This window comes from Pseudorca crassidens, chromosome 10 (genome assembly GCF_039906515.1).
Source record: "Pseudorca crassidens isolate mPseCra1 chromosome 10, mPseCra1.hap1, whole genome shotgun sequence".
Classification (NCBI taxonomy): Eukaryota; Metazoa; Chordata; class Mammalia; order Artiodactyla; family Delphinidae; genus Pseudorca; species Pseudorca crassidens.
Genome location: NC_090305.1, coordinates 16,916,065 through 16,943,270, shown reverse-complemented (window position 1 = coordinate 16,943,270; position 27,206 = coordinate 16,916,065). Strand labels below are relative to the sequence as shown.

At 41.8% G+C, this 27,206-nt stretch overlaps 1 long non-coding RNA gene across 2 annotated transcripts in view; it reads left to right on the top strand.

The window, feature by feature from the left end:
- The first annotated feature begins 332 nt into the window (after positions 1 to 332).
- The window catches only part of LOC137231629 (uncharacterized), an 88,599-nt gene continuing 61,725 nt past the window's right edge, over positions 333 to 27,206 (top strand). For both annotated transcript variants that reach the window (XR_010946697.1, XR_010946698.1), the window contains exon 1: positions 333 to 3,205. This is a non-coding gene — a long non-coding RNA (uncharacterized lncRNA). The remainder of the gene's footprint in view (positions 3,206 to 27,206) is intronic.

Sequence of the window (27,206 nt, the reverse complement as noted above, 5' to 3'; positions counted from 1 at the left end):
TTATTAGCATTCCTCAAATCACTGGGGTGATACCATATAAGGCTCTTGCTCCATTGTCAGATTAATTGGAATGCACAACCTGCCTTTTGCAGTAGAGCCTGCACACAGCTTTAGAGCAGCCGGACCATGATTTAAGGCTACTGCTGGACTCATTTATCTTCGAGTTTTTTCCGATCGCTCTTGCCCTTCCGTTAGGTACAATTTACAAGTTAATTACAGCATACAAGTAGCTGAAGGCAATTTCTACCTGCTAAAAGAAAGCAGTGTGTTTTTTAAAACCAAAATGCAGGGGAGAGCTCTCCCACCAGTTCTTCTTTTGATGCCGAAACTAACCCAGACAATAAGGATGGTGAAGGTTTTCACCTGTTTCTGCATGGGGACGGTCACGCCAAGAATCACCTGCCTTCTTAGCAAGCAGGACAGAAATAGTTAAGTCCCGAAGGCTGTGAGTTAAAAACTCTGCCTGAGAGACACTCAATGTGAGGTGTCCCTGCCAGGTGTGGGGTAGCACTGCCAGGTGTGGACGGAGAAAGGCTGCCCTCCTGCAACTCCACTTCACAGTCAAGGTCGTCTGACTGGTGCCACCTTAGAAACTGGCCCGGTTCTGTAGAGGACATGGAACGATCACACCCTGCGAGTCAGCTGACTGCTGTGTCATCGCTGCTGCTTTCTGCATCATCGCACTGCCCCAGCCCTGGTTCCTGCCGTTCCCTCATCACAAAGCATACAGCTAGGCAAAAAGCGACAGTTTGAAAGTGTTCTTTTCCTGCTGCTACCTAGCATTTCTTCCGTGAGGAGTATTTACCTTGTGTAGCCAGGAGCAGAGAAGCAGTCTGAATGCACACAATGGCTTCACACTTGGCAGCGTGCATTTCCAGCAGAGCAGGTACTGCCTGGAGCCTGGTGGCCAGCCTGCCCCTGGTGGAGCGCGGCTGGGTCCCCAGCACTTGTGGGAATAGCGTGCGGGCTTCTCACGCCGCGCCGCTCTACCTGCAGGAGTAAAGGCTAGGACAAAGGAGATGCTGATGCCGTTTGCCTGGCTGGGGCCTGGGCAGGCAGACTCCACCGAACTGATGCTGTGTGACTCTCCCAGCTCCCAGTTCGGGCTGGTCACGGGGGCTGGCGCAGATTCCCGCTCCTCAGTTAGAACACGGTTGAAAGGAGAAACCAGGCTCACTGACCTAAATCCATCCCGGTCCTCTCTGGATGCGGGGACAGCTGTCGACTAGCAGTGACACAGCCAGCCATCAAGTGGAGAATCGTTGCGACTGCAGTCTGGGTGCAGGTGGAGCCTGGGAGATTGACAGTTTAATTGCGGTCCTCCGATGGCTTCTTCTCATTTTCCTAAATAATCGTGCGCGCTAAGTGTACAGTTGCCTGGATTAGTCTGCCTTCCACAGTCTTCGTCTGCGCTGGTTGGAAATCAGGGTGCCAGGCAAGACTGTTTAGTGCTGGCTCCTTCCTGCGTGATGTTATTCAACTAGGATGGGTCACACTGACAACAAAGAAGGAAGCAGAAGGCATCACTTTATCTTCTCTTGTGATGTTAGCGGAACATAACCGTTCTCCTCCGCAATGATGCCCTCCTCTGTGTGTGTGTGCGCGTGTGTTTGTGTGTGTGTTTTAATTCGTCTCATCGAGGAGCCTAACAGATATCATCATGGATGTGTGCCTTTTTAAAAATGATTTGGAAAAAAAGGCAGCCTGTGGAGACAGCGATTTGAGACAGCTGCACATTAGGTTATTGCCAATTTGAAATACTTCGGTTTGTGAAGCCGAGCCCTAAGAGACAAGCTGGGTAACTGAGAAGGAGATCGTAGATAAAGAAATAAAAATGACAAGCGTAATGGAGGCTCTGTGGAAGGACTGTCAGAGCATCAGTTCCTGGATGGCAATTTCGCCAGGCTGAGATTGAATAATTCATAGATTGAAATTACCCTGCTTTCACCTTTCCATTTAAACCGGCATGATCTGAATCTCTAATAAATTTTCAAGATAAAGTAAAATGCCAGTTTGAATCTGAAGAGCTTTTAAAACCAGATGCTGCATCCCTGAATCTTTCGGTATCTTTCACAATTATCCTGTGAGAACTGCACTTCATCACGAAGCACCATTACCAGTGAAAATTACTGTGATTACAATAGCAACAGTAGAATACCGTCAAATGATCTCTAATTTACCTAATTTGCTAAGACTGTGTGCTTTTAACGCCCATTGTATGTCACCCTGCCGGGCACCCTGGATCTCTCTTGCACCGAAACAAAAGTGAGGCAGTGTGTGTGATACCTTAACTCCCAAAGCACATTCTCCTAGGTTACAACGTCTCTTTCGTTGGGTTTGCATTTGTGTGTGTGTGTGTGTGTGTGTGTGTGTGTGTGTGTGTGTGTGTATGTGTTTCCATTGCCTATACCCCAAATGTCCATTTGGGGAATTGGTGAGTGTGTTGTATATTTGGGGTTGATTCTTGGATACAGGAGAGCACAGACTTCTTAATTTATCCACCCTTTTAATTTTAATGTATACAAGCATGTGTTTACCAGAAGGGAGGGAAGATTCTGTTCTAGGAGGAGTTTAAAAATGCAGCCAAGATGAAGTGTTCATCTTTGTTTCTTTTTTGAAACTCCTTTCTGCTTTCAGGTTAGAGAGCCTTTCAGGGAATTATAATCCTGGTGTGATGTGTTTAAAACAAAACCAAAAACGTTTCAGATTGAGAAGAAGCTCAAGAGACATCCAGTAATAACTCTGTGCAGCCCTTAGTGAGAGCATGTGTGCCTGAGTGAGTATAGGAAGCTTTGGTCCTAGACTTTGGTTGTGTTTGTGTCTGCTCGCTCTCCAAGTAGAAGTCTCACCCAAATAAGTGCTGCAGGTTTTGTCTCGGGGGTCACTGTGCCACCTGAGAGAGTGGCATGGCTCTTCAAGCCTCCGTGGAGAACAGACTGTAATCATTTGATAGGCACAGGCACTTGTGGAATTTCACCCTCAGTAGCAGACAGTATGTGGGCTTCTGCTAGTCAAGTGATTTAAGTTTGACTCTAGGTAGGGTTTCCGAGGAATGACAATCTCTGCGGAGGAAGGTAGGGTTGAAACATACCTGTCTAATGTTGCGAGTTGTTTGCTGAAGACCCTGAGCTCTGGTATATTTCTTAATCCATTATCCCAGCTTTACCTCTTCCTGCACCCCTGCAAACACCTTTGGCAGAAGGAGGTAAGTTGTATTTCGAATCATTTCTATAGTCGACGATGTTCCTTGTTGTCTGGTTTCAGTGGGTGTATGTTTTTTATGTTATACTTTTCTTTCCACTTATTGTTATTCTCACTAACCTTGAGATAATAAACAACTTTTTTTCCTGTGTTTTTTCTAAATACAAATGAAACATGGTATTTTTAAAAGGTGATTTAAATATAGTTTTTTTTTCCCTTTGTCTGAATACATACAAAGTTTTAAGGCTTTCCAAAGGAAAGGGGGAAACAGTTTTACACTGTAAATAATTTGTTTAAAAACAGCAGCAATTCACTAGAGATCAATTCTGTTACCATGTTGTTTTGTGAGATAGCTCACATTTCTAATACTGAACCTATTCTTATCTTTCGAGGAAGAAGCTTGGCTCTTAGTGACAAAGGGCTTTTCACAAACCCACACTGCCTAGGTGCCAAAGTGTTTTCTTTTGTGGGGGGGGAGGGGGGCGGGGGAGAAAGAAACATAGTCTTGATATTCTGCACAAGGTTTTAAATTCCTGGCATTTTAAAGCTCTCCAATAGTCAAAATTGGAGCAGGGTAATTAATCATTGATTGAGCAAACTGGTTTACAAGTCTGATATTTAAGTAGTAACAGGTATCCTAAAATTCTCTAAGAATAATTGGAAGTCAGATTTTTGTTACTTTTTGGGGAATGAGAAACTAATTGTATTCACTTGATAAAATAGCAAATTTGAAACTGATAGTTTTATGATTCAAGTATTTGTACCTCATATTCTTGGAAAATGAGAGGTTTGTTTTATTTTGTTGGGATGCAAGTGCCTCCAGTGCTATCATGTGTTCGTGCTTGATGATATTGATGATATTGAAATTCCCTTGTTTTGCCACAAAAAAGAAAAGATTCAGCATTTAGAGCTGCTAACTGAAAAATCTTGAACTCCAGGATTTCTCTAAAATTAAATTCTCTTTTCAAACTATGTTTAAGTCATTGAATGTAAATGATCATGGTAGTATAAAATAAGTTCTTTAGATAATTTCTAATCCATTGTTGACAACTTTTTTCACTATGGATATGTCTGACTTATAATGCTCTAGATAAGCATAACAGCTGAAAAAGACTACCAGGATAACTTTACAATTGCAAGTAATTTGAAAAAATTAAAGAATCAGCTGTAAAGTAGGGATTAATTTGGGTGAATGTCAGATACTGTCATGGCTTAACACTATTTTGTACCTTTTTTTTTTTTTGATGAGCGTGAGAAGACAGGTAAAAAGTTACCCCCTCCCTCCTAACTCCTAACCCCCAACCCCCAATCACTACAGAGCATCAGCTACAGTTAGCAGGAGTGATTTAAAATGTAAACACCTGAACCACACTCATAGACTCCGCAAGAATGCCTCGTATTTTAAGATAGGATGTGCAAACTTTATCACTTAATAATTGCAGTCTTTTCTGCAATACAGATACTTTGGTGAACAGATGCATTTCACATATAGTCAAATAGAATATTCCTAGTTGATATGAGATTTCTCTAATTAACATATGCTACAAGGACAATGGCAGAGTATAGTTTTTTCTAAGTTTTAGGAGCGTAGTGATGAAACATGCTTTTACCAAGTACCAATATTTGTGCTATCCTAGGCTGCCAAAGAGAAAAAGGCAGGTGAGACAAAAGAAACAGGTGAAGATCAAAGAAAAGCACTCACATTATTCAGTGAGGCTTTTTACAAAAAAATAGCATGATCAAAAAGATTGAAAATCTTGTGTCTGTGTACTGTGTCTGTGCATTGTCTTTTTAAAGAGCCTCTTCTCTCTAGTAAGAGAATCTTTCCAACATTTTACTATGAAAAATTTCAAACATACAGAAAAGCTGAAAAGTTGTAAACACCCAGATACCGACCCTCCAGACTCTGTAAATACCATTTTCCTGTACTGGCTTCATCACAAGTATATCCAACTATCTACCCTTCTGTTTATCCATCAATCCATCTTATTGTTTTGATGCATTTCCAAGTAAGTTGCAGGCATCAGTATACTTTACCCCTAAGGAGATACCTGCTGAAGTGTTTAACTAGAATTCAACATTTGTTTATAGTGCTTTCCTAAGTAAAATTTATATGTGATGAAGATAGAATTTTGAAAACAACGTACTGTTTTTTCTTATGTGGCATTAATTATTTCTTTAACGTGATGAGTGACTGCTTGCAAACTCTTATGATCCGATGTTTTAAAGGTACAAATCCCCCATTAATGGTGGAGCGAAAGAAGCCCTTTGCAACCTCAATCCCCATCGTCCAGGTGAGCCTTCATCCACTGAGCCTGGGGACCACTAGTAACTCAGCATCAGTATTGGGATGGAGGAGGTTTCAGGGCATATACATAATTAATTCCCAGGGTCCATCCCCATTCTTGGACCAGCTTTCCCTTCTTTTACCTGCAGACCCTTAAAAAGTAACCCTTTGCCTCTTGAACAATCACCAGCTGTTCTTTTACTTGGGTTCTTCTCTGCCTCTTCCCTTTCCTCCCCTCCTTTTCCCAATTGTTTTTTTCCCTTTTCCACTTCCTTCTGACTCCTAATTTTTTTTCTCAGAACAAAAAACCAAATCTCTTCGTTTTTCAAGTCATTCTTCTGCATGCAATTTCAGGGAAATGATTATGGGAAGCAAAGGTAGGGAGTTAAAGAGTCACAAGAACGCTTAAAGGGATTGGTCGTTTATGTTATAAAAACAGAAATGAGTTAAGGATTGCCCTCTCAAGACCCCTTCATGAATCCATCTCTCGAATACAGTCTTGTGGGTGAGTTTTATCCAATCCTCTCTTAACTGAACCTTAGACCAAGCTTCTTTACAATCTGTACTGGTGTAGTTCCTAAGAATAAGGACATTCTCTCTGCTTCCCAAATCTGCTAAGTTTCATAGACTCAGCTTCTGGTCACCAGCTCTGGTCCATAACATTTCCATCAGTAGCAGCACGAGGCCTGCCTCTTAAATTATGCTTGGCCCTGACCCCCCAGGATGAGGAAATTCTCAAATCTTTGGTCCATATACACATGGCGCTTTCTAGGTGGCTTCTCCCTCGGGCCATCTTTCTTCCGTTCAGTTCAGCATATGCCTAAAGCTTTCATTAGATATTAGATAAAAAGATCATTAGGTCGTTGTGGCTGGGTCTATCTTGGGCTGGATTGCCGCCAATTCGCCTATTTTTATAAAGTACTAGTTGGTTATAACAGACCAGTTAAAAGTTTAGGTTTTGTAATTAGACAAACCTGGATTGTAATCTGTGTTGCCACTTAACTAGCAACACTACTCTAAGCCAAGTTATTCAACCATTTTGAGCTTCACTTCTTCAAAGGGTTGCTGTGAGTATTAAATTACATTTATATATTATATAACATATACATATTATCTATATATAAATAATATATAAATTATAATTGATTTATACATTTTTATTTATATTATAATTATATATTATTTATATATAAATGAAATGTGTATGTTATATAATATATAATTATATGACATTTTATTAAGTCTATATAATGTATTAGCACAGTGCTTGGCTCCCACTTGGTACTCAGTATATATTAATGTTCTCATCATCATCATCACCATCACCACCATCATCACCATATCAACCAAAGGTGCCATCCTCCTTGAACTCAGCCGGCCCTCCATCAATCTGGGTTCTCCAATACAGCAGTCCCTAACCTTTTCGGCACCAGGGACTGGTTTCATGGAAGACAATTTTTCCACGGACTGGAGTGGGGTGGGGCGGGGATGGTTTCTGGATGATTCAAGCACATAACATTTATTGTGCACTTTATTTCTATTATTATTACATTGTAATATATAATGAAATAATTATACAAAGCAATAGACTTATTATGGTCTCTGTGCAGTGAAACCTCTCTGCTAATGATGATCTGTATTTGCAGCCGTTCCCCAGCGCCGGCATCACCGCCTCAGCTCCACCTCAGATCACCAGGCATTGGATTTTCATGAGGAGCACGCAACGTAGATCCCTCCCATGTGCAGTTCACAGTAGGGTTCCCGCTCCTGTGAGAATCTAATGCCGCCTCTGATCTGACAGGAGGCGGAGCTCAGGTGGTAATGAGAGCGATGGGGAGCGGCTGTAAATACAGATGAAGCTTCTCACTTGCCAGCCACTCACCTCTCCTGCTGTGCGGCCCGGTTTCTAACAGGCAACAGACTGGTACTGGTCCGTGGCCTGGGGGTTGGGGACCCCTGCTCTAATAGATCCTAGCAGACTGCCCTCTCTTACCATGTCCACATTTGCTTATTGTAATGGAACTCACATTAAATTTCCCCCTTTTTTTAAGGTCTAAGAAGGGCCCCCCCCCCCAGCTTTCAGTTTGGTGTGGAGCAGAAACAACCAATAGAACTCACTGAATGATCAAGCTGTTCAGGTGAGGGCTCCAGGTCTTCCTCAGCTGTTCCCCATGAGACTGCCCTCATTCTTTCAGAATTCTACATTACAAAGTCAAATTGTGGAATATGTGCAAGCATAGGTTTAATTTAATTTTAACAAAACGGGGAGACACAGGGTCTTTCCGTCTAGGAGGGTCAAAGGTAGAATTGTGGAAGATTAATTTCCTACCACATCATTGCAAAACATAGCAGATGACCGAGGACATACCAGAGAAACACAGCCTTTAGGTCGGCAAGAGGGGCCTCTGCCCTGGGCACCATGCTTTTGAGAGCTGCACTTCAGAGGGCCCTGCTCTTCCCCTCCGCTGTCATGCCCTGTCACAGCACTCCCCACAGGGCACAGTCAGTGCGTCAAGGGGACTCGTCCATCCAGAGCCTGCGCTTCCCCTCGCTCCTAGAGCTTGCTTCCGGGAATCCTGAATTCCTGCATAAGCATCTCTGTGTAAACATCCTGGGCTGAGGATGAAGGATGCTGCCAGCGTATGTACTCCTAGGCCTGAGAGGTACGCAGGGGAGGCTACTGGGGGGGCAGCCCCTGTAATCGAGCAGGACCCTGTGGGGCCTTCCAGGGAGAGACCCCTCCCCCATACCCTCTGCTGAAGCTCCTCTCTCAAGTGCCCAGATAACAGTATCTGATGCACATTTCCTGAGTTGTTTTACAGATGAGAAAACCCCCACCAAATGGAAGCAATTAACTGCTTGATGACCAGGAGCACGTAGCCCTCACGCCTACTAGGGCCTAAGGATTGATCAGTTAACCCCTGTGACACCTGTTACCTTACCATCAACCAATCAGAGAATTGTGCATGAGCCGATCACGTACCCTGGGACGCCCCTCCCTCACCTGGCCTTTAAAAATACTTTGCTGAAACCCACGGAGGAGTTGAGTGTTTTGAGCACTAGTTGTCCTGGGCTCCTTGCTTGGTGCCCTGCAGTAAACGCTGCATAGTCCTTTACTGCAACCAGGTGTCAGTAACTTGGCTTTACTGCGCGTGCGTGAGAGGACCCAAGTTTGGTTGGGTAACAAGGTGGGCTGGAGTATCCACACGTGGGAGACGCCTTTCCTAACGCAAGAAAGCACTGGGGGTGAGCAGAGGAGCTGGTCAGGCCAGAGGCTGCTGCCCGTACCGCCGCCACGTTCTGGCGTAGAAACCCAGAGCAGGGAAGAACCCCGCGTTCCGTTCTGGTCTTGGGAAGGAGGATTTGTCAAGGTAAGAGGGTAGAATTTAGTTTCTTTAACAACATGCTGGCTTTATTTGTACCTTTTAAGTATTTAGAGATGGTGTGGCGGCCTCTGTCTCTACTCTCGCCCAGACCCTGCTCGTGGTGGTCAGGCCTGAAGCTGAGCTCGCTTTTGGAGGCTCAGTCCCCCCAAAACCTGATTGGTTGGCCGTTATTGTGTTCGTGGACCAGTCAGCCTTTACTGTAAGTACAAAGGGAAAAAGGCTGTTTGCTCACTCAAATCTAGGAAGCTTATTCTCTAATTGAGATTTTTAATCCCCAACGTTTTTGAAAGTTAGTAAATTCAGAAAGTATCAAAGTTCCATTTTGTATTTATGTATAGAACATTCTATGGGTAAAAAAAAATGTGAAAATGATTCTGTCTCTCTACTGACATATTAAAGAGGTGAACTGGTTTTTTGTACTTGACCTAGCCAGAAAGCCAGCAGCTAACTGAATTAGATAGGGGGCTGGGCAGGATTGGTATATTAGAGGCTATGGACCCAAAGTCGCCATTTTATTGAGCTACTTAAAGACATGATCTCTCTTTTACTGCACTGACTACGATATTCGGTACTGAAGAGGTGAGTTGAAAACAGAGAAGTTAAAAAATTAACACCTGGCAGTAGGAGAGTCCCTGTTTCATAAAATAAATCCTAGAGTATATATGATTTTTTAAAAAAATTGGATTTCCAAAAGAAAATTCAGGGGTCAAAGAGAGATTTGGGAAGCATGGAGAGGGAATACGCCCAGGGCTGTGGGTGTTTTATACACAGTAAATGATAGACGTGTTAAATGTCATTTGGTCCAGCATAAAACACAGGGGCTAACGTAGCCGGGTCTGGAGCTCGTCAGCCGGGATTTTTTTTTTTTTGCGGTACGCGGGCCTCTCACTGTTGTGGTCTCTCCCGTTGCGGAGCACAGGCTCCAGACGCGCAGGCTCAGCGGCCATGGCTCACGGGCCCAGCTGCTCCGCGGCATGCGAGATCCTCCCAGACCGGGGCACGAACCCGGGTTCCCTGCATCAGCAGGCAGACTCCCAACCACTGCGCCACGAGGGGAGCCCCGTCAGAAGGGATTTGAATCCTGATTTTGTTGCTTTACCATCTGTGTGAACTTTGAGTTTTTAACCTCTCTGGTTTTCAGTTTCCTCATACGTAAAGTAGGGATAATAGTGCCCTCCTTGGGCTTCCCTGGTGGCGCGGTGGTTAAGAATCCACCTGCCAATGCAGGGGACACGGGTTCGAGCCCTGGTCCGGGAAGATCCCACATGCCGCAGAGCAACTAAGCCCATGAGCCACAACTACTGAGCCCATGCACTTAGAGCCTGTGTGCTGCCACAAGAGAAGCCACCGCAATGAGAAGCCCACACACCACAACAAAGAGTAGCCCCCGCTGACCACAACTAGAGAAAAGTCCGCACACAGCCACGAAGATGTAATGCAGCCAAACATAAATCAAATTAAATAAATTAAAAAAAAAAGTGCCCTCCTTGGAAGGTAGGAACGAGGATTAACTTAGTTAATATTCACAAAACTCTTAGGAGAGTGCTGGCACACAGTAGATGCTATAGAAGCATTTGTTAAATAACAGAGTAAAAATGGAAGATGAAGAAATTCAAGTCAAGAGAAGTTATTAACTTTTTCCCCATCACACAGTGAATTAATAAAAGATCCACCATCCAACACAGATATTCAAATATCAGGCCTGATTCTGAGAGTGGCACATTGCCCAAGAGCTGATTTTGGCCAAAATAAAAATATTTATTTGTGTCACTTATTAGATGTCTAAAGGAGAAGGAAAAGGAACTTTAAAAAATACTGTAGTACATTATTCTGATATATTTTTAAAGTTTTTGTCCTACCTTTTCTGTATTTAAATGTTGTTTTTTACATTGTCATTCCCTTTTCAAGTTAACTCTTATTCCTAGCCAATAATCTACCAAGAGAGCTTACTACCTCACCCCAGTACATTACGTACTCCAGAAAAAGGGCCGTTGCCACACACACGTACACATCCCATCATTGTACGGTGCAGTGAGTCTCATTATAAAAATAATGCAAATATATGAAAGAAATTGGGAAAATGCACAGAAGTGTAAGAAGCAAAATAAACCTCAACAATAATCCCACTATTCTTAAGACAAGCGTTGATTGTCTATATGATACAACTGTGTGTGTGTAAATAAATTATAAAGATTGGACTTAAATTGCATATCCTGCTTTGTAACCTGCTTTTAAAAAATGAATATATCAAGAACAGAGCCCTTTAATTGCTGTATATTGTTCCAATACACAATCCTTTTAGTGGGACGTTTAAATTTTTCCAGATTTCTACTATTATAGATGTAATTGGAAACAATAAAAGTTTAACATGGCAGAATACATTCAGAAGCAACCAAGGTCTTTCCTTCTCTTCCCAAGGACCCACATAGGCCTTTGAGTCGTGGTTATCTGTACTTTCCTTGGTCCCTAGGGGTAAGTCAATAGGCCCTTGTGTTTTCAAAAGTGTGTGTTCAGGGAGATGAGTCAACTGGGAGTCCTACGTAGGAAAGCGTTGGAGGCTTTGAACGTCTAGAGTCAAGAGGGAGAAGAGCCAGACCGGAAGCAGAAGGTGGACTGTTCCAAGATTCGGAATGAGGGGTGGGTTCCTCAGGAGGAGGCAGCAGTCGGGAGGCTGTGGTGGCATCCTGGAGGTGCAGAACTTTGAACGGGGGACTGTGGGATTGCCTGGGGACTACTCTACATTCCTGTGGCTGAGGTGGGTCCAGAGGGTTGTGGTGTCATTAGCAGAGGCTCTGGCCCTGACAAAATGCACGCAAGCCTAGAGAGTAAAACTTCTTGGAACGACCTTCCCTAGATTCTTCAACTGCTTAAGCCCAAGGATTCTCCCACAACCCCAAGGGCTGCAAGAGGAAAACTAGAACTCGGAAAATAGTTGAGCGTCCCACCAACTCTGGCTGGTGGTGACATACTAGCCTTAGTATTGTTTGGAAAGATGATATGGCACCCAAGTCTCAGGGGTACACTTCTTGTATGTATAACTTAGTATGCCTGATGATTTGCTTAGTATAAATTCCTAGAAATGAAATTACTGAAAAAAGGGTCCAGTTGAAGGCTTTTTGTATATCCTGTGTCTTATAAGTTTCTGTATTTTTTAAGTCCACTGATTCTTCTATTTATCTCTTACAAAGGATTGTTAGGGGGAAAAGCAAAATTAGCCAAGCTAATTGATCATTAAGTATAAATTTCCATTTATAATCTTCCTCATCTCAGAAGACTTCAATTACTGGATTACTTTATTGATAAGCCCAAGTGATAGTTAATCATTAAGTATTTAAGCAAACAACATAAATTCCCACATGAGCAAGTGACATGCACTTTATCGGTTATGCAGACTGTCAGGAAATTATCTGAAAAACCCGACTCCTTGGCAGCCTTGCCAGTTGTATGACCTTGAACAAGTTACTTAACTTCTCTGAGCTTCAATTTCCTCTTCTCTAAGCAATGGGTAATAAAAGGACTGACTTCTTGGGGTGATTGGGAGAATTAAAAGCGGTGATACATGAGATACACTAGAAGAGTGCCCGGCACCTGGTGAGCACTCTGAGTGTCATCATCAGATCATGCAGCATGCCCTCCAAAGCGGACCTCCTTCCTGAGTCCCCAGTGTCACCTCTCCCGCTCCCCTCGCCTCAGGCGCCAGCTCTACTGAAATGCTTGCTATACTCTACCCTTGCCCTACTCTCATTTTTCTTGCCTACAATCGTACATGCTGCTTTTCCTCCTGGAATGACCTTGACTCCCTTCTGTTCCTAGTGAATTCTCTTATCATCCTTCAAGATTGAGCTCCTGTGTTATCCCTCTCCCTGCAAAGCCCTTCAGGCTGAGCTGGGCACCCCTCTGCTGTCCACTTATGCGATGTGGCAGAGTGTATTTTAATTGCTTGTTTACGCTGCTGTACCCCGCCCCCAGGTAAGCTCCCCAAGGTCAGGGAACATGCTCGATTTTCTGTTGTATCTCCAGGGCCCAGCCCAGTGTGGCCCGTCATAAATCCTCAGTAATCATGTGCTGAACGACTGCATTTGTCGCAAGATCACCAGGGGAAGAACGGGACCATTTATATTCGTAGTGTTTTCGAGCATTTCCACAAACATCTCATTTGATTTCTGTGGACCAGACAAGCAGGGATAATTCCCATTCTTAGAGATGTGGAAACGGAGACTCAGGGAAGTTAAAGCTCTTACCCAAGGAGCCCTAGCCTGCAAGAACCAAAGCCCAGTGCCTCTTCTCCTGGCCAGTTTTTGTTTTGTTTTGTTTTTGCACTGCACAGCTCCATCTTTCTAGAGCAGTCTCTATAAGACACTGTGTATGCTTTCGACTAAGGGCTGACCTCTCCAAGTAGGAGTTAAAAGAAGGTTAGAAACAGCAACGTAAATCCTGGAGACGGGTGAGCTGGTTGGAGTAGCTGATGAAGGAACGGAAGACAGAAGAGGCAGGTTTTCTTTTTCTCTCTCTCTTTATTGGAGTCTAATTGCTTTACAATGTTGTGTTAGTTTCTGCTGTATAACAAAGTGAATCAGCCATATGTGTACTTATACCCCATACCCCCTCCCTCTTGCGTCTCCCTCCCACCCTCCCTATCCCACCCCTCTAGTGGGTCACGAAGCACCGAGCTGATCTCCCTGTGCTATGTGGCTCCTTCCCACTAGCTAGCTATTTTACATTTGGTAGTGTATATATGTCCATGCCACTCTCTCACTTCGTCCCAGCTTCCCCCTCCCGCTTCATGTCTTCAAGTCCCTTCTCTACATCTGTGTCTTTACTCCTGCCCTGCTACTAGGTTCATCAGTACTGTTTGTTTTTTTTTAGATTCCATATATGTACGTTAGCACGTGGTATTTGTTTTTCTCTTTCTGACTTACTTCACTCTGTATGACAAACTCTAGGTCCATCCACCTTGTTACAAATAACTCAATTTCATTTCTTTTTATGGCTGAGTAATATTCCATTGTATATATGTGCCACATCTTCTTTATCCATTCATCTGTCGACAGGAAGACCCGGGTTTTGTGGAGGTGCTTTGGGAAGGTGGGAGAATGGACCCCAGGGTGATGTGCCCACCTCTGAGTTTGAAAAGTGGATCAGAATACTTACCATCTACTTTTCCAGAGGGCTTTAGGCCAACACAAATCATTTTGATTCTCTTTCCCTCTTGAGGCCTCAGGACATTTTAAAACCTGCCTCTGTGATTCTCACCCATGGGCACGTGGAGCTGATTCGGGGTCCATCAAACCAAATGGAAATCGGCTGCCTGCTTTCCTCTGCTATACTCTGAACCTGCCATTCAGAAGCTGTAATTGATACCCCACTAGTTATCTTTCTTGGTTTTTCGAAGATTGGTGAGGCAGGAAGGATCCGCTCTTGACCATGGTTGCATTTATGTTCAGGAAGAACGAATGCTCTTCAGAATTTCATGCCCCAGATACCAGTAACAAAGGAGCTGTGATGGACAACGTTTAATTTCATTATCCGTCCTTGGAGGCTGTTAATTAAATAATGCTTTTTTAGAAGTGTTGTAGAGTTAAGCTGATGTGCTCTTCCATGCTGCCTTTAATTTTCAGTCCCTTCTGCTTTGTGAGTTAGGATAATGGCCGTTCTTTATATATTACTTTCCAATTTTCAAACCACTCTCATCTATGTTATCTCATTTGTTTCTTATGACCCTGAACTTGGAACATAGAGAATTGAAACAACTTAAAGTCACCCAGATGGTGAGCAAGCAGATCAGAAACTCAGCTCCTGACTGCAGACTCGGTTCTCTGCTCACCTCTCTGAGGATATTCTGACCAGGATTCACCTGCTGCCCAGTCTAAGGCTAGCCCGCCAGGACAATTCCCGGAAGCATGAATCAGCATTCCATACAACTTCAAGGCTTCTGAAATCAAATTTTGAAGATGACTGGTTTGGGGAGGAAAAGGACTGAGTGAAAACTTTCAGACCCAATTCAAAGGCAGAGTCCCCCTTTCCATTCTCATACCATGAACGTTAACTCTTTGGGCAGAATAATTGTAAATGTCCAGGAATTGTAGTCTCAAAAAAGATTTCATGCATTTCTAATCATGGGCCTTTTATGATAAGGCCAGTTGTTAGCAGGAAGGCAGCAAGATACTGGGTGAAAAGCATGGAATAGGGAGTGAAACGGACTTGCCTTTCAAGCCAGCTTTGCCATGGACTGGCTGTGTGACCTTGAGAAGTTATTTACTCTCTCTGGGCCCTTAGTTTCTTAATTTTTACAGTGTAAATAATAACTACCTTGTCATGTTGTGAGGGTTCCCAGTAGCATGTCCCTCCAACACTTAGAACACCAGTTCATTAGTAGATGCTTGATAAAAAATCTGTTGAATTGGATGAAATGAATTTGAGATACATATGGTGCACCTACGTGGAGTCTGAAGCCTGGTGAAAACAACAAGGGCTTTCAGTTCTCAAAGCTCTACAGGAGCACCAGAGGCGAATAAGTTACCTTCAGTTAATCTAGCAATGGCATAAAAATGTGTATGAAAGAGATGATTTGTTTGGTTATTGTGAAATCAATCCCAACTCTCATTCTGGTCGTTTAAGAGACGGGAGGGGAAGAAAGTGCTTTTATTTTTTTTTAACATCTTTATTGGAGTATAATTGCTTTACAATGTTGTGTTAGTTTCTGCTATATAACAAAGTGAATCAGCTATATGTATACAGCTGACAAAGGATTAATCTCCAAAATGTACAAGAGCTCACTCAGCTCGATATCAGAAAGTGTCTTTTAGATCATCTTGAAACATGGTTAAGAAAAGGGACTTTGTCCCAGTCTTCCTCATGCTTTCCGGCTGACAAGTATAGACCAGCTGGAATCTTCAGTGGGTTTGTGAACTTCAGGCCACTGGTACACCAAAATTGTACCATATTTGTAAATCTTGTGTAAGTTCACAGTGGGGCATTGTCTTCTCTGCTCCAGGGTATGAGGATTGTCTGGAAAAAAAGGTTAGTTGTTGCCATGACGGAACTTGGTGTAGCCAAGACTACAGTGCAATATTGAAGCAGAAATAAACCATGGGCTCTTGACATGTTTGCCAAGTGATTTACGAATGAGTTTACTTAAAAAGTAAGCATAGGGTTTCCCTGGTGGCGCAGTGGTTTAGAGTCACCTGCCGATGCAGAGGACACGGGTTCGCGCCCCGGTCCTGGAAGATCCCACATGCCGCGGAGTGGCTGGGCCCATGAGCCATGGCCGCTGAGCCTGCGCGTCTGGAGCCTGTGCTCCGCGACGGGAGAGGCCACAGCAGCGAGAGGCCCGCGTACCGCAAAAAAAAAAAAAAAAAAAAAAAAAAGTAAGCATAACACATCATCTTATATAATATTATGTCGAGGGAAGTTTTGTGACTCTAAAGTGCCCACATCATATTCAAGTAATGGCTTCACATCTCCCTAATACGACCTCAGGTCAATTTTTAGTTTTATCCAAAAATCTTGATTTCCTGATCTTTTACTTATGCCTCATTTATCCAGTTCTCTCTTTTTTTTTCTTAACATACCTGAAACTAGTTTTGAATAAGAGGAACGGTATTAACCTTAGAACCTCTAAAAGCAAAGTGTTGTTGGAAGTTTTCCAGTGAAGTAGATGGAGGGGGAGAAGGGTGTCCTTGTACTTTTTTTGCTATTTCACAGTGCTTTGAGAGGTAGGGAATGTACACCTTTGAAATAGTGAATCAAATCATCATAGACCTAATGAGATCACCTGATCCAATCACCAGGCTTCAGGCAACAAAATGTCTAAATCTTCTAAGACACATAGTAACGAATATCTTTCAACTTCAAGATCTTGAAGGATAGAGGCATTGCTGTCTGCCTTAATAACCTGACTGAAGGGCTAAAAACTTTTTTCTGCATCCAACTGAAACTTCTTTTGTCATCTAAATGATAAAAATAACTGATCAGACTTCTTGTGGAAGACACATAGATTGATAGACCCAACACCCATTCCTATCACTTTTTCCCTTTCTGTCTCCACTTATAAAATCCTGGAAAGTTAACCAGTCACTTTCCCAACTTCCTTTGTAGATAGAAATAATGCTGCAAAATTTCAGGCTAATATCCAGCAAATGAATATCTGCTGGGGGTGGTGATGAAGCAAGGCTCTGGATAAACTTTTGTTGTCCTGAAAAAACATGACAAATATGTCTTGTGATACCCTATTCCTTTCTTCCTGTGTTAAATACAGATGTGATGTCTGGTGCTACAGTAGCCATCTTGAAACCATGAGGGAAAGGCCAAGAGAATCACACAGACATTGGTCCTACCTTTTTGAGCAATTGAACCACTTCCAGCTACCACTAACCTCCAAACTTCTGATAAGAAAACTCCACCCCTATTCCTTTAAGCCACTATTGTTGGGTTTTCTACTATTTGCAGTTGACCTCAATGCTATCTGAAATTCATTATCTAAAAGATTTCATGTGGCCAAAGAGTCAAACCCATTCAGCTTCTCAAGGCAGGCTCTGTTCTCCCACTGCACTTTTATATGTTCCTCCCTTCCCCAATCAAAGCACACTCATGAAGGCATTGGTTCCTTGGTTACTTTTCTGTGTTTACTCTTTTTTTAAAAATTTTTATTGGAGTGTAGTTGCTTTACAATGTTGTGTTAGTTTCTGCTGTACAGCAAAGTGAATCAGCTATATGTATACAAATATCACCTCCTTTTTGGGTTTCCTTCCCATTTAGGTCACCACAGAGCACTGAGTAGAGTTTCCTGTGCTATACAGTAGGTTCCCTATTTTATACATAGTAGTGTATATATGTCAATCCCAATCTCCCAATTCATCCCACCCCCCCCCCTTTTTTCCCCTTGGTGTCCGTATGTTTGTTCTCTATGTCTGTGTCTCTATTTCTGCTTTGCAAATAGGTTCATCTGTACCATTTTTCTAGATTCCACGTGTATGTGTTAATATACGATATTTTTCTCTTTCTGACTTATTTCACTCTGTATGACCGTCTCTAGGTCCATCCATATCTCTGCAAATGGCATAATTTCGTTCCTTCTTATAGCTGCGTAATATTCCATTGTATACATGTACCACATCTTCTTTATCCATTCTTCTGTTGATGGACATTTAGGTTGCTTCCATGTCCTGGCTATTATAAATAGTGCTGCAGTGAACATTGGGGTACATGTATCTTTTGGAATGTTGGTTTTCTCTGGGTATATGCCCAGGGGTGGGATTGCTGGATCATATGGTAGTTCTATCTTTAGTTTTTTTTTTTTTGCGGTATGTGGGCCTCTCACTGCCTTGGCCTCTCCCGCCGCAGAGCACAGGCTCCGGACGCGCAGGCTCAGGGGCCCTGGCTCATGGGCCTAGCTGCTCCGCGGCACGTGGGATCCTCCTGGACCGGGGCACAGCCCTGCGTCCCCTGCATCGGCAGGCAGACTCTCAACCACTGCGCCACCAGGGAAGCCCTATTTTTAGTTTTTTAAGGACCCTCCTTACTGTTCTCCATAGTGGCTGTATCCATTTACATTCCCACCAACAGTGCAAGAGGGTTCCCTTTCTCCACACCCTCTCCAGCATTTATTTTTTGCAGAGTTTTTGATGATGGCCATTCTGCCTGGTGTGAGGTGATACCTCATAGTGGTTTGGATTTGCATTTCTCTAATAATTAATGATGTTGAGCATCTTTTCATGTGCCTCTTGGCTATCTGTATGTCTTCTTTGGAAAAATGTCTATTTAGGTCTTCTGCCCATTTTTTTGTTTTTTGGCTGCATCGGGTCTTAGTTGCAGTACGCTGGATCTTTGTTGGGACATGCGGGATCTTTCATTGTGGCGTGCAGGTTTCTCTCTAGTTGCGGCACGTGGGTTTTCTCTCTCTAGTTGTGACATGTGGACTCCAGGGCATGTGGGCTCCAGAGCATGTAGGCTCTGTAGTTTGCAGCACTTGGGCTCTCTAGTTGAGGTGCAGGAGCTCAGGAGTTGTGGCTCATGGGCGTAGTTGCCCCGCAGCATGTGGGATCTTAGTTCCCCGACCAGGAATTGAACCCGCATCTCCTGCATTGGAATGCAGATTCTTTACCACTGGACCACCAGGGAAGTCCCTTCTGCCCATTTTTTGATTGGGTTGGTTGTTTTTTTGATATTGAGCTGCATGCGTTGCTTGTATATTTTGGAGATTAATCCCTTGTTAGTTGCTTCATTCGCAAATATTTTCTCCCATTCTGAGGGTTGTCTTTTCGTCTTGTTTATGGTTTCATTTGCGGTGCAAAAGCTTTTAAGTGTAATTAGTTCCCATTTGTTTATTTTTGTTTTTATTTTCATTACTCTATGAGGCGGGTCAAAAAAGATCTTGCTGCAATTTTTGTCAAAGAGTGTTCTGCCTATGTTTTCCTCCAAGAGTTTTACAGTATCCGGTCTTACATTTAGGTCTTTAATCCATTTTGAGTTCATTTTTGTGTATGGTGTTAGGGAGTGTTCTAATTTCATTCTTTTACATGTAGCTCTCCAGTTTTCCCAGCACCATTTATTGAAGAGACTGTCTTTTCTCCACTGTATATTCTTGCCTCTTTTGTCATAGATTTATTGACCATAGGTGCATGGGTTTATCTCTGGGCTTTCTATCCTGTTCCATTGATCTATATTTCTGTTTTTGTGCCAGTACCATACTGTCTTGATTATCTCTATTTACTCTTGGTTTACTTCCCACTCTGCCCTCATCCCTAAATCAGCTCCATCTTTAAAGGCACATAATTGTCTGTAATCTCTGTTATAGACTGAGCCCTACATAATTCCCCAGTAAAACACTTATGTGTGATCACTGTGTTACCTAGACTTTCCTACTAAGTCTCAATTGTTCATCTGCTTCTCCAAGTCCCTCTACTGGAAATGCAAAGGAGAGGCAGGATAAATACTTTGAATGACATGAAGAAATGGCATTAATAGCCATGGATTACTTCAAAAATGTTATATAAAAAAATGTTATATAGCATTAGTTCTTCCATCATTCCATGGTTCTGGTTACAGAACCATGGAGCTTCTGTAAATAAAAAGGAGGTTCTTTAAAGCAGTGATTTTGACACCAGAAGCATTTTTATAACCATAGTTTCATTAATGCAAAAGTTTTCCTTTATAAGACTTAATTTCTCAGTAGAATAAGAAAAATTATCCCTAGAAATTAGTTACTAAATGAAATAAGGTGGTTGAGTTAGATTATCTTTGTTTCCTTCTAGCTTTGAATTTATGATTATAATGAACTTTTCAGACTTGTGTTTGATAAAAAACACATCTCTCCAAATAATTGAGTGAGATCTTGGGGAACTAAACAAACTCATTTCCTTCTCTTCCTGTGTAACTCAGTCCCAAAGCCATTAGATGAAGCAGAGGAAAGTAGAAGTTCATGGAGTGGGGAGAGAGGGAGACAGGACGGCCCAAAACAGGAAATTGGAGCCCAAGTGGGGTGTCCCCATAGAGGGAAAGGGTAGCCAAGTGTCGAGGGTCGGATCCCAAATGAAGGAGATTGATCAAATAAGTATATTAAGAGTAACGGAAACCACGTGTATTAGTCTGCTCAGGCGGCCATAACAAAGTATGTTAGACTGAGTGGCTTATACAACAGAACTTTATTTTCTTATGGTTCTGGAGGCTGAACGTCTGAGGTCAGGGTGCTAGAATGGTCCAGTGCTGGTGTGGATTTCTTCCTGGCTCTCATATATAGCTGGCTTCTGTGTCCTCACATGGCACAGGGCTCTGGTGTCTCTTCCTCTTCCTATAAAAGGAAGAAATTCATCACGAGGGTCCCGCCTTCATGAACTCCTCTAAGCCAATTACCTCCCAAAGGCATTGTCTTCAAATACCATCACATTTGGGATTAGAGCTTCAATGTATAAATTTGGAGGGGGATATAGTTCCATCCACAGTATCATGTTCCTCACTACCAGAGAAGGGAAGTATAATGGGAGAAAACTAGAATTAACCTGTGGGGTTGGATTGGGAGTGGAGAAATTAGCATGAACTCAGGATTTCCAATATATAGATAGATATAGAAATATAGACTTAAATGTATGTGTAAACATGTATCTGTATATATATTCCCTAGCTCTGTCCACTGAGAGTGTCTGGGAAATGAACACAGTTAGGGTCCAGATCTCGGCCTCTCCACTAAATGGATCCAGAGCTCCTTGGAGAAATGGTCAATTCCACGGTCAGGTCAGGTGAAGTACAACATGAGCCTGAAACACATTTTTTGTGCCAGAAACCAAGGAAGTGCTCAAAAAATGATGATGTCATGTAAAAAAGCATAGAAGTCAGCTTAAACAGACTCCTGTTGTGGCCAAGTGGGGAAAAGTTAAGCATTAAGTTAAATAATTATATAAATAGATTTCACAGATCAAATAAAATAGGAAATGATGAATCCTTACATTATTAATAAAGTAAAACTCAAATGAGGAATGGTATATTGACATGGTTACAAAATATCACGCCACAAAATACTTATTAATAAGGGAAAAAAGTAACTGCAGTGGAGAAGCTTGGCAAGCATCCCCTTAAGCAGTCAAACTGAGCCATGCCTGTAAGGGGACAGGGTGTAAGCGTGCACCACCTATCAGGATGCAGAGAGAACAGAGTGCTGCCTCCGTGTTATTCCTGCCAAAGTTGCATAACCTGAATCTAAGCATGAGACAGTAGCCGATAAATCCACGTGGAGGGATATTCTACAAAGTGAACTGTCCTGTACACTTCAGAAGCATGTCAGGCTCATGAAAACCAGAGAAGGATTGAGGAACTGTTTCTGACAGAAGACAAGTGAAGATGGGTGATCACTAAAGGCACCGTGTGACTAGATCTTTTAGCTATAAAGTTGGACATTGACAAGACGATGGGAGAACCTTGAATGGGCTCTGAGGATTAGAGGGAAGCAGTGTATCAATGTTAATTTTCTGAGTTTGATGGTTGTACTGTGTCAGGTAGGAGAATGTCCAAAATAGTATGAAAAAAGCCACACTAGAATATTCAGGGTGATGGGGCATCTGAGCAGCATTTACCCTCAAATGGTTCATAAAAGAGAAGTTCCTTGTCCTGTTGCTCTAATTCTTCTGTAAATTTGTGATTATTTTGAAATTTAAAAAATTCTAATGGAGCTTTTAAAATGAGTCTAAAACCAAACTAAATTAATCTTAAATGAAAACTTTTGATTTTCCTTTTATCAAAAAGTTGACAGCCCAAACCCATAGAGTGTACAACACTGAGAGTGAACCCTAAAGTAAACTATGGACCTTGAGGGGTTATGATGTATCAATGTAGGTTCATCAGTTGGAACAAAGGAACCTCTCTGCAAGGGGATGTTGATAATGGGGGAGGCTATGCATGTGTGGAGGTATACGGAAAATGGCTGTACTTTTCTATCGGTTTTGCTGTGAACCTAACACTGCTCTAAAAAAAAATATGAAGTCTTTAATAAGAATAATAAAATGTGAACAGCAACTTATATGTTGTGAGTTTGCACAAATATAAACTTAGCCTTATTACGGGATACAAGTACAGATGGTCCCCAATTTACAATCGTTAGACTGATGATTTTCAACTTTATGATGGTATGAATGTTACTGAGTCCAAGCCCATAATGCTTACTGTACTACAGGCCAATAAATTGAGAGACGAGTTATTGGGGCAAGGAATGGTGACTTTATTTGGAAAGCCAGCAGACTGAGAAGATAGCAGACTAGTGTCCCAAAGAACCATCTAACCAAATTAGATTTAAGGCTGCTTTTATACTAAAAGGGAAGAGGGTGTGGCTGATTGTTGCAAACTTCTGGGTATAAGAATCCTTTGTTCTTGCATCTACCCCCACTAGGTCAGATCATGAAGTTCCTGTAAACCTCCAACAAGACAAATGTTATTCTCTGTTCTGCAACTTTTTATCTTTATATGAACAGAGAAGTTTTATACCTTTAAAGGTCAGAGACTTGAGAATGAGCTCTCTTGTATATTTCAGGTTCTAGGGAACATTCTTGTAGCAAAAGCAACAGAATACAAAAGTGAAAGTAAAAGAAACAGATCAGGTGTGGAGTCAGATTTGTTCTTGCCTACTACGTGAAAGTGGTATGCATTCAGCAGCACTGTACTTTGAATTCTGATCATTTCCCCAGGCTAGCAATACGTGGTACAGTACCGTCATGATGCTGGGCAGCAGCAGCGAGCCACAGCTCATGGTCAGCCTCACGATCGTGAAGGTGAACAACTGATAGACATACAATTATTCTGTACCCAGACAACTGTTCTGTTTACCACTTTCAATAAATTACATGAGATATGCAACACTAGCATAAAATAGGCTTTGTGTTAGATGACTTTGTCCAGCTGTAGGCTAATGTGTTCTGAGCACATTTAAGGATAAGCTATAATGTTCTGTAGGTTAGGAGTATTAAATACATTTTTGACATATGTTTTCAACTTACAACTGATTTATCTGTATGTAACCTCATAATAATTTGAGGAAGATCTGTATATACTGGGCTTGCTTGACAGACATTTGTCAGACACCAATGTATGCAAGGCCAAGTGCTGTAAGGATATTTTAAAACTACAGTTGACCCTTGAACAACATGGGTTTGAACTGTGTTGGTCCACTTATAAGGTGATTGTTTTTCAATAAATAGAGTACCTGTATGCTCATTTTACAGATTTTTTTTTTTTTTTTTTTTTGCGGTACGCGGGCCTCTCACTGCTGTGGCCTCTCCCGTTGCGGAGCACAGGCTCCGGACGCGCAGGCTCAGCGGCCAAGGCTCACGGGCCCAGCCGCTCCGCAGCATGTGGGATCTTCCTGAACCGGGGCACGAACCCACGCCCCCCGCATCGGCAGGCGGACTCTCAACCACTGCACCACCAGGGAAGCCCCATTTTACAGATTTTTAAATGAACTAAGTGTGGGGAAAAGTTTGTGTTTGATGAGAGATCCCAGTATGTGGAATCAAAAGAACTAGGGTTTGAGTCCTGATTCTATCCAAACAGTTTCAGCTTCTTGCCCTTGGGTGAATCATTTTATCAATTCCTTTGTTTCGAGGCAGAGATAGCAGTATGTGGATTTTTGACTCGTGGGTAGTGGGGTATGGGGGGTCAACACTTCTAACCCACCACATTGTTCAAGGGTCAACTGTAGTCATACGTGGACTCTGCCTGCAAGGAACTCACGAGCTGGTTACACATGCGTGTCGCTTAACCACAATCCCATTCTGTATGATTCTAGTGGACAAAGCGTTTATTTAAACCTCTCGTTAAAACTACGTGTTTATGACTAACTGCAGAGAGGAAAGGAAATTGAGCTGTGGGTTCAGAGTTGACTTAATGCAAAAGAAAGCCAGCATATTCACAGCAAGCTGTGGATTCCTAGAGCTGGATGCTCATGGCATGCATTTGTATGTGTAGGCTCTATCTTGAATCTTTGTAATATCTACTACATGGGTCTATTTATACTTGATAAAAATCTCTCTGGAGACTTTTATCTTTTACCTTCACTATGGAATAATGACACCTACATTGAAATTAGACTTACCAAATAAGGAACTGTTTGTTTTTTAAAGCCATGGATACTTCTAACAGTCCAGTGGCCCAGTGGGTTATGTTGAGCCAGCAGATGACTACACTTAAAAGAGGAATGTGCCCTTCTTCAAACAGCCTCTTGCTACTTCGGCACCTTGCTTTGCAGGGTATGTCCACTAATTACTCAAATGAGCATTTGTTTCCACTTGTAAAAGCCAAGTCTAGATGCTAGCACATCCCCAATCAAACTTCTCAAAAGCCCCCACTTTTAAAAAAATTTTTTAGTTTTTATTGGAGTATAGTTGATTAACAATATTGAGTTAGTTTCAGGTGTACAGCAAAGGGATTCAGTTATGCATATACATGCATCTATTCTTTTTCAAATTCTTTTCCCATTTAGGTTATTACAGAATATTGAGCAGAGTTCTTTGTGCTATACAGTAGGTCCTTGTTGGTTATCTATTTTAAATATAGCATTGTGTATATGTCCCAAACTCCCAGTCTATCCCTCCCTCCCACCCTTCTCCACCTGGTAACCATAACTTCATTCACTAAGTCTGTGAGTGTGTTTCTGTTTTGTCAATAAGTCCATTTGTATGATTTTTTTAAGATTTTGCATATAAGCAAAATCACATGATATTTGTCTTCTCTGACTTATTTCACTTGGTATGATAATCTCCAGGTCCATCCATGTTGCCGGAAACGGCATTATTTCATTCTTTTTAATGGCTGAATAATATTCCATTGTATATGTACCACATCTTCTTTATCCATTCATCTGTCAATGGACATTTAGGTGGCTTCCATGTCTTGGCTGTTGTAAATAGCACTGCAGTGAACATTGGGGTGCATGTATCCTTTTGAACCATGTTTTTCTCCAGATATATGCCCAGGAGTAGGATTGCTGGATCATATGGTAGCTCTAGTTTTAGTTTTTTAAGGAACCTCAGTACTGTTCTCCATAGTGGCTGTACCAATTTTCATTCCCACCAACAGTGCAGGAGGGTTCCCTTTCCTCCACACCCTCTCCAGAATTTATTGCTTGTAGACTTTTTGATGAGGGCCATTCTGACTGGTATGAGGTGATAATCTCCTTGTAGGTTGATTTGCATTTCTCTAATAAGCATTGGTGTTGAGCATCTTTTCATGTGCCTCTTGGCCATCGGTATGTCTTCTTTGAAGAAATGTCTATTAGATCTTTTGCCCGTTTTTTTATTGGGTTGTTTGTTTTTTTGATACTGAGCTGCATGAGCTGTTTGTAAATTTTGGAGATTAATCCCTTGCAGGTCACATCGTTTGCAAATATTTTCTCCCATTATGTGGGTTATCTTTTCATTTTATTTATGGCTACCTTTGCTATGCAAAAATTTTGAGTTTAATTAGGTTCTACTTGTTTATTTTTGTTATTTCCATTACTCTAGGAGACAGGTCAAAAAAGATATTGCTGTGACTTATGTCAAAGAGTGTTCTGCCTATGTTTTCCTCTAAGAGTTTTATAGTATCCAGTCTTACATTTAGGTCTTTAATCCATTTTGAGTTTATTTTTGTGTATGGTGTTAAAGAATGTTCTAATTTCATTTTTTTACATGTAGCTGTCCAGTTTTCCCAGCACCATTTATTGAAGAGACTGTCTTTTCTTCATTGTATATTCTTGCTTCTTTTGCAATAGATTTATTGACCATAGGTGCATGGGCTTATTCCTGGGCTTTCTATCCTGTTCCATTGATCTATGTGTCTGTTTTTGTGCCAGTACCATACTGTTTTGATGACTGTAGCTTTGTAGTATAGTCTGAAGTCAGGGAGCCTGATTCCTCCAGCTCCATTTTTCTTTCTCAACATTGCTTTGTCTATTTGGGGTCTTTTGTGTCTCCATACAAATTTTAAGATTTTAAAATTCTAGTTCTGTGAAAAATGCCATTGGTACTTTGACAGGGATTGCATTGAATCTGTAGATTGCCTTGGGTAATACAGTCATTTTAACAGTATTGATTCTTCCAATCCAAGAACGTGGTATATCTTTCCATCTGTTGGTGTCATCTTCGATTTCTTTCATCACTGTCTTATAGTTTTTGGAGTACAGGTCTTTTGCCTCCTTAGGTAGGTTCATTCCTAGGTATTTTATTCTTTTTGATGGGATGGTAAATGGGGTTAATTTCTCTTTCTGATCTTTCATTGTTAGTGTATAGAAATGCAACAGATTTCTGTGTATTAAGTTTGTATCCTGTCACTTTACCAAATTCATCGATGAGCTCTAGTAGTTTTCTGGTCAAATCTTTAGGATTTTCTATGTATAGTATCATGTTGTCTGCAGACAATGACAGTTTTACTTCCTCTTTTCCAATTTGAATTCCTTTTATTTCTTTTTCTTCTCTGCCATGGCTAGGACTTTCAAAACTATGTTGAATAAAAATGGTGAGAGTGGACATCCTTGTCTTGTTCCTGATCTTAGAGGAAATGCTTTCAGCTTTGCATCTGTGAGTATGATGTTAGCTGTAGAGTTGTCATATATGGCCTTTATTATGTTGAGCTATGTTCTTTCTATGCCAACTTTCTGGAGAGTTTTTATCATAAATGGGTGTGGAATTTTATCAAAGACTTTTTCTGCATCTATTGAGATGATCATATGGTTTTTATTCTTCAATTTGTTGATCTGGTGTATCACACCACATCAACAAATTGATTTGTGGTTATTGAAAAATCCTTGCATCCCTGGTATAAATCCCACTTGATGCTGCCGTATGATCCTTTTAATGTATTGTTGAATTCAGATTGCT